This window comes from Marmota monax, unplaced genomic scaffold (assembly GCF_021218885.2).
Source record: "Marmota monax isolate L192 unplaced genomic scaffold, Marmota_monax_Labrador192_F-V1.1 WCK01_AAM20220418_F8-fsc00117, whole genome shotgun sequence".
NCBI classification, from domain to species: Eukaryota; Metazoa; Chordata; class Mammalia; order Rodentia; family Sciuridae; genus Marmota; species Marmota monax.
Genome location: NW_026693023.1, coordinates 2,045,266 through 2,054,097, shown reverse-complemented (window position 1 = coordinate 2,054,097; position 8,832 = coordinate 2,045,266). Strand labels below are relative to the sequence as shown.

The following is an 8,832-nucleotide window of genomic DNA, read 5'->3' as shown; positions in this document are numbered from 1 at the left end:
GTAGGAAATTCTTCCTTATAGTACTACTTAATTCTTAGTAGAACTGATGAGTATTTCCTTTTCATGTATCCTTTGTAAGACACAAACAACTGTTCACTATTTATATAAATGATTTTAATCTCCTTTCAACCATGTTTCTTCTGGAATAAAATACTCGCAGCTGCTGTCATCACAGGTTACTGGAATCATGGAAAACTGCTCAAAATGTCAGTAGGATGAAATTCCTCCTTCCCCACAGAAGTCTCAAAATTTCACAGATGAAAACAGTGATCCCCAGAAAACCCAAAGTGCCTTTGATGAATAAGGTCAAATTGTAACCAATCACATCTGCCAAGTAATAGCTCTAGTATACTGCTGGTCTCAAATACTGATTACTGGTGAGATAATACATGATGACTTGGAACTTTAAGGAATAAAGAAAACTAAGTGAAGGAGACCCTAAGGAGTTAGAAATGCATCATGTCAACCAGTCTTGCTAGAGGTTTATCAATTTTGTTGATCTACTCCAAGAACCAGCTTTTGGTTTTGTTATTTTTTTCTCTATTTTTTTTTTTTTTGTTTTCAATTTTACTGATTTCTACTCTAGCTTATTTTTTCTTCTGATTACTTTGTGTTTTGGGGTTCTTGCTCTTTAAGTTCTTAAAGTGGATATAGATTACTGACTTGAGGAGTTGATTTATTACATAGTATGTTTTCTCTAAGTATTTCTTTGTAAGGATTACACAAATTTGATATGTTATATTTTCATTTTTGTTAGTTCAAAATCATTTATTTTCTTTGATACATCTTCTTTGACCATAGAGTATTTAGAAGTGCGTTGTTGAATTTGAAACTGTGTTTAGAAACTTTTCCCTGGCATTTTATGTCACTAATTCACAATTTAATACCATTATGAATGAAGAACAGACTTTGTGTGATTTCAACTCTATGAAACTTGTTTTATGAATTAGAATGATGTCTACTGATGAACGTTCCATGTGCAATTAAAAAGAATGTGTATTTTATTATTTGGGAACAGAATGTTCAAAAATGTCAATTATATTCACTTGGTTGATTTTTTTCTTCAGTTCTTCTCCATCGTAAAAATTTTATGTTTTCTAGGTCTGTCAAATCATCAGAGAATACTACTGAATATTTCAATTCCAATTATGAATACAACTTTCTTCTTTCAGTTCTGTCAGCTTTTATATATCTGAAGCTCTGTTATAGATCTACTTAATATTGTTATGTCTTCTAAGTAAATTGTTCCTTTAACATTGCTTATCTTCTTTATTCTAAAAACTACTTATTCTAATACAGATGTAGCAACCCAAATTTTCTTTTGCTTAATAAACACATCATTATTTCAAAGTGAGTTTCTTGTGCCTAGCAGATTGTTGTATTAGATATATTCGCCTGATGTTTGACAGTCTCTCAATTGCTGTTTTAGACCATTTACATTTAATGTAATCATTAATATGTTTAGGTTTAATTTGTCATTCCATTATTTGCTTCTATTCTTTCTGATTTTTGTTCCTCTGTTTTGATTTTTCTGAGACACTCTGTATTAATGGATGCTGTTTTAGTATTACATTTAAATTCACTTATTGTGTTTTTGAATGTATCTCTGTATACATATAAAACATATTTGCTAGTTGCTCCAGGGGGTGCTTAATTTTCATATTATATTTAGAATTAAAATCCTTTCTTTTCAGGGAATGTAGAAATCTTCCCTATCATCAAACATGTAGGTTCCTTTCTCATTCCTCCATTATCTATAATGGACATATGAATTACATCCCCATGTTCCATGAAACTTGCATCAGATAATTCCATGATTTTTATTTTTGAATGTCATGAATTTTAAAGTACTAAAAAGAGGAATAATACTAATTGTAATTTTTCAGATAGTTACCATTTCTGTTTTTCTATCATGGAACTTGTTCTTTGGTTTAGTTCCTTATGTCAGAAGAATTTCTTCAACAATTCTTTTAGAACAGTCTCAGGTTTGTTTTGTTTTGTTTTAAATCTGAGAACATCTTTATTTTGCCTTAATTCCTGAAGGAGATTTTTGTTGGATGTAATATTTTGCTTGACAGTTGTTATTTTTCAGTACTTTGAAAATGTTGCTCCACTTCTTTTTGGCCTGTGTGGGATATGACAAAAAATTTTCGGTTATTTAAATAGTTTATACTTTGCAAGAAATGTATCATTTTTCCAAGCTCCCTTTCAATATTTCTTTTGTCTTTTCTTTTCAGTAAGTCTATTATGGTGTTTCTGGGCATGAATTTCTCCATTTTTATTTTTTTGGGGGTTTGTTGATCTTGCATCTCTACGTTTATGTAACTTGGCAAATTTGGGAAGTTTTTAGTTCTTGTTTCCCCAAATATAAGGATAAGTGTGTGTGTGTGTGTGTGTGTGTGTGCGCGCGCGCGCGCGCGTGCACGCGTGCATGCGTGCACGTGCACTTTTCTACTATCCTGAATCTTCAAAGACATGGACGTTAAACTTTTCTATATTGTCATACAGGTTCCTGAAGCCATGCTCATTTCTTCAAATCATGCTTTAATGTGTTGTTCATATGGAATAACTTCTATATGCTGATTGCTGGTATATGGATACAAGATGAACCCCTGAAAATCTCATGAGGCAATGCAAGAATATTTACAGATAAAATAATTAGATTATGAGAGCTATGATAAAATCAATGGATTAATTTATTTGAAGAATTAATAATTTCAATGTATTACTGGGTAGTAACTATAGGCATGTGGGGTATGGTTGAAGAAAGTAGGTCACTAGGGGGATGCCATTGGAAATTATATTTTGTTTTTGACTCCTAGCACATATTCATTCTCTCTCTCTCTCTTTCTCTCTCTCTCTTTTTCTCTCTCTCTCTGTCTCTCTCCACCCCCACTTCCTGGTTGCCATAAACTGAGAAGCATTTGTCAACTATGCCCTTCTACCATGATGTTCTGCCTCATTTCAAGCCCAGAACAATGGAATTGACCAACCATGGACGGAGCCTCTGAAATTGTAAGTAAAACATAAACTTTTCCTCCTCTGAGTTGTTCTTTTTTGTTAGGTATTTTGTCCTGGTTTAAAAAAAACAAAAAAACCTGACCAATACTGAGACTCCATTTATAAATTTACATATCCTGTCATTTTCATTCCATGGAGTCTTCCAATGGAATTTTTATTTTAGTTATTATACATTTTACTTCTAATATTACCATGATTCAGCATATCTTTTATTTCTTTGTTGAGAAATTTTTCTTTTTGAGTCATTTCAAGAGATTTATACCTACTCACTGGAACTGTTTCATAGTAGCTACTTTAACATCACTATTAGAGTTTTCCAAAATATGTCACCCCAGTGTTGATTAATGTTGTGTTTTTTATATGTTTATATTTGTGTATTCATATGCTGAATACTTTGGGGTTATATCCTAGATATTTTGAATGATGATTTGTAACAAAACTGTAAGTCTTGTTTCTGTTTTGTTGTTGTTTTCAAACCAGGTCACTAATCCAGGAAAGTTTTGTTCCTAAGTTCTAACCAGCTTTCTGGGTTTTGTTGGTGTCATTTTGTTTTGCTATTTTCTTCTTTAACATCAGTTCTATTTTGAAAGTCTTGTTATACTATGTACCCAATAATCAGTATGAACCTGAGTGGTGATATATCAAAGTTTCTTTCAAAAAGTATTAAGAATGCTATCCATGATATATTCTTATACAATTTGGGAGTGAACACAGACATTCATAAAAAAAATAAAATAAAATAAAAAAAGCTTTATGTGGTTGGTTTCCTAAAGTTCTCTTTCTTTTCAATATACCTAGTGATTTTTTTTCTTTTTCCTTATTATGTAAAACTTCTCTTTTGAATTCTCTAGACAGAAAGCTAAGGCTTCATTCAGTCTTCTTTGCTGTACACTCCATGACTACAGCCATGTTTGAGGCCAAACACGAAGACAGAGAGAGGGAAAAGAAAAAGAAAATAGTCCTTTTCTTTTGGGACCAAGTTTCTCTTCTTGAGAGATTTAGGCACCTGAGAGCTCTCTGCTGCCATTGCTGTCAATGCCAGGAGACCCTCTTTCCACTCTTTGAGACTCAGCCATAGGGCTTCTCCTAGAAGCATTGTTCACTTCAGAGTTTCCTATCAAGGCCACGTACCTCCAAAGGAAAAACATGGTAAGCTCAGGATTGCTTTTGCTTTATTTTCAGTTCTGATTTTCCCTCGATTCATCTGTTACTATTTACATTTTAGAGGCTTTAGAAACTTAATTCATACATTTTGGTCTAAGTTTGATAGTCATAATAAGTATAAGAGACAGATTTCAGTTGTTTATCTTTCCCAAAATTGGTCCTCAACAAAGAGTCTTGAATAGGGTTATACCATAATAAAAATGATTAGAAGAAATAATGTAGCTGTTCATTAGTTGTGTTTGTGGAGAAAGAGAAGGAGAAAGACAAATACATTATGCAAAACCTGATTTTAACTTTCACTTATCAACTTCAGTCATTGCAAGCTTTATTTATCCTTTTCCTATAAATATAATTACAAATTGGATGATCAGTTGCTAAATAGCTATGTTGTCCATATGATAAGATTATTTCTTAGCACTGGGAAGTTAATTTAGGATGGTACATATTGACAGATACTAGGAATTTTGCAACAAAATCATTCATGTGGATATAGAAATAATTTAAGAAAGACAGAAGACAAAATGGGATTCACTTTTTAATGTTCCTGTATTTCACCAAGAAAATAAAATCTCCGCCTACATCCTCTATGTCCAAGCGTTTTCTAAATAAAGCCTAGCACTAATAAAGATTTAGAAACACTTTCAGTGCTGAAATAATCCATGCCTAAATAAATCTCTTTATACTTAGGTCTAAAATTTATCATTTAGTACAAACAACAAGAGAAACAGCAGGTACCCTATACATAGCAAATCCTATCTTTCAATCACATAGATAATCACATGTGGGGGCTTTCCTGAATTATAAATTGACAATATTTATCTTTTTAGAACACAATGATGCATTTTGAATTTCACTAAAGAATTAATCTATGACTTGGGTAGCGCTATTTATAAGAATTTAAATTTTAAAAAAATATAGGTCAAGAGCTGCTCAGGTAATAAACTAAGGATCTGGAACTTCTAAAGTCATTTGCAGTTAGCTATGGCTAGTTCTTAGAATTTATTAACAAATAAGAATAATGATAAGGATTTTTAAAAAACGTTATTTTCCTCTAAAAACATACTCTGTTACTCAATGATGAACTCTGGTCTTTGTCCAGGTGCTAGGTACTGGGATAAAATAATATCTAGAAAGAGTCTGATTTTCACCTGAGATGAGAAAATTCATGTGAGGATCAGTGCCTGGTCCATAGAAGTGTTCAATAACATTTGCTAAATTCAATCACTTTCTAAAAAGTCTAAGTTTGGCACAAACCCTTATATCCATCATGTGCCTCCCTCTCCTACCTCATCACAAACTCTGAAAATAACAGAAACCATTCACATTTACTATGAGAATTATTCTTAAAAAATAAAACTTCTGTATATCCATTTTTTCAGTTCTCTGGGGGTGGTTGTGTGCCGAAGCATCACCCAGTAAGGTTTTCATTGTTTCCTTCTCTATTGGCCCCATGAAATAAAACAAATCTAATGATTCAAGTCAAGTCATTTGAGAACAATGCTAGGAGGACAGTCACAGGCTAAGTTATCCAAAAGGAGAAAACTAGAAATCTATTGAATGCATACCATTTTGTGAAAAAATAAACTAGTTATTTATATACAGTATATGATTACTCCTCAGAGCAAGCCTGTAGGTTGCTATTAATATAATGTCTCAAATAAGGATACTGAGCCTTGAATGAGATAACACCTAGTAAATGAAGCCCTAGAACATGAATAGGAAATTAATGAGGAAGCAAACTGTTTCTTTTTAGTGTTGATAGCAGCAATTATAACACAAAGGCAAAACAAACATCCTCCAACTTGGCGATGCTTTGTGAATACAACTCAACAGTCCCAGCCTACTTCCTTAATCAATGTTCAATGAAATTACATATTTCTAGATGCAAATTCTCTTAAACTGATTCTTAGAGGATACAGATCATTTTTGTGATGCTGCCCAGAAAGGGAAAAACACCTACTCAGAGAGAAGCTTCCAGTGAAAGATTCCTCCTGCATGCAAACGAAATTAATCTGAACAACAGGTGGGGCTAGTTTCCTTTACAATGGTCCATAGCAGGATGCAGGTTCTCTCTGCAGGCCCAGCTGCTCAGTGAGACCACAAGTCTTTACAGCCCTTGCCTTAGTGACAGCAATCCGAGTTCCTAAATTTCATATCCTTCCAAAGTCCATACTGAATAGGAATTTCAAAACTTGGGATCAGATTTTTAAAACAAAAACTACAGGGATAATTAATGATGATGTAAACATTTTCTGAACATTGTTATTTTCTTTTAATTATATTGAAAAGCAAAATGAAATGACATGAGAAACAACAAACACACTGTTTTCAGTCATCACGGTGTAAGTTCTTATCACTTGTCTGCTCAGTTCTGCTTCCAGCAGTGTTTGCAATATAAACCCAAATCAGGCTTGCTCATTTAACTATGAAGAAAGTTGCTGCTTTATTTTAAATGAAAGCTCTACAACAGAAATTCCAGAGACTGTCTTGCCACCCTTACACATGTGGTTGCAAAAATCAGAAAGGGGGAAATCAACAGTGTTTGAGAGACAGCTGCTTGGAGCAGAGGGTAGGAAATACTCCTCACAATCTATGAGTTATTTGCAGCAACAAAGCACCAAGGTTAGGAGTTACTGTGGAAGGACCATGCAGCTGCCGCCCTCATCATCCTAGGAGAGATTTTAGTTACATGGTCACAAAAATTAAAGAATTGGGAAAGGCCACCTGCCTGTTTGTGAAAAGAGCCAGGCCTGAAGGCTGGCCTGGGCAGGGCTGGGGTGATTGGACAGTAGCTATGGTCATAGAAAGTTTACAATAAAAAGATGTTGGCACCAGAAACTGGTGCTGTTAACCCAGGCCCGACCAGACCAAGGCATCATTTCTCCAATGAGATGGCTGCCAACACTCAGGGAATAGTCTAGGAGGCAGGAAACTGTTATGCAATCCTTTGGGTGTCCGAGGACCCTGCTAGAGGGGTACTACAGAGACACAGAATAACTGGCCCTAACAGACTGATTGACCTGAGGAAATATCTGTAGCTGACCTTTGTTAGTAACCATGCTGGTTGGTTAATTTTGTTTCAAGGGGTTGCATTTTAAAATTGAAATAATCAAATGATTAGAAAAAAATGAGATATTGTATCCCATGTGATTCAAATGTATGCTATGTCAAGGTCATTGTACTGTCATGTGTAACTAATTAAAACATAAAAAAAAATAGAAAAAAAGAATCGTGCTCTTCAAAAAGAGAGATACTCAGAGAATTTTGTTTGATCCTCCCACTGCCCTCACCACAGCCTGAATATTAAATATTAAATGATGCTTAAAGTATGATAAAGGTTCACTGGGGGCTTTATCTCAATGAAAGTACCATTGACTTTCATTGGCTTAATTCATATACTTAGAAAAGGGAATTGATTAGAGACAAACATCCAGAGTAATTCTACATATTATCATCTACATATTATCTTCTCAGAGAGATGTCATCCCTTCTCTAGCAATGGGATATTTTTAGTGGGTCTAAAAAACCATCCCCAATTGTCAATGAATATTTTACTTTTCTATGTGTAACAAGCTGAGTAAGAGGATAACGTTTAAAAACTAGACAAGTTACTAAAATATAAGATAATTCATATTTGAGAAATAAGGGTAGTACCAATCTGACATTAGTATTAACATCTGCCAAAAATCTCTCTTTGTCTTCAAGTTCATGCTTAGCCTATGGATAGCATAATGGCCCAGTTTCTATACTGCTCTCATTTCTGACACTCTCACATCACCATCCCATCAAAAAAAAAAAAAAAAAAAAAACAGCATAACCTCAGTAATATAAACAAGGTGGTTCTTAGGATTTTTGCTACTCTCAGAATGTGACACATTCAAAGGTAGTATGTCAGATCTGATGAGTGAAGACCTTCTTAGGTACATTATTACATTATGAAAACAGTGAGTTAAAGTAGAGATGCATATTTATTATTCAAACAGTAAAATGCCATAAATAATGATGGTTGTGAAAACTTTTAAGTTATTGTAAAATTATTAAGAATTTTCAATAAAACTAAGGAGAAAAATGGATTAACTGTTAAAATGAATATAAAACATTTAATGTAGATGACTTCAAAAAGAAAGCAGTTACAGCCAATAAATACTCATTACATTTTAAAATAATATAAAGCTAAATAATAGATTACATCGTAATTTTGACATCTGTAGAATTTTTCCATGAATTAGAATTCATAAGTTTAAATATAATTATCCTTGAGAACTACATTCCACTATTGAGTATTTGATATCAGTTAGGTCTTGAGATTTTCAGGAAAAATTCCTGCTTAGGAATTCTTCACATATGTAAGAATAAATTAATAATGGCAAAAATTTACTTTGCAACTCAATTTCATTAGCAGGAAAAACTCTAAATTATGCACAACATTTAAATCATCTTTGCTCCAGACATTATAAAGACTAGGAAAAAAAAAACTACAAAGAAAAATGTATTTGAAAAAAAAGAATATTTTACTTCCTTTAATCAAATTCAAAAACAACAGACTTTGATAGAAGACTTAGAAGATCCTTCTTTAAAGTACTATGACAATGAAGGGTAAAGTTTAACAAAAATCTTGTTGAAATGATTGCCATTATACATGGATGC

General features: G+C 33.1%; 1 long non-coding RNA gene across 1 annotated transcript in view; it reads right to left on the bottom strand.

The window, feature by feature from the left end:
- Window positions 1-483: 483 nt before the first annotated feature.
- Window positions 484-8,832, bottom strand: part of LOC131424497 (uncharacterized) — a 180,207-nt gene continuing 171,858 nt past the window's right edge. Inside the window, exon 2 of the long non-coding RNA XR_009227612.1 lies at window positions 484-2,125. This is a non-coding gene — a long non-coding RNA (uncharacterized LOC131424497). The remainder of the gene's footprint in view (window positions 2,126-8,832) is intronic.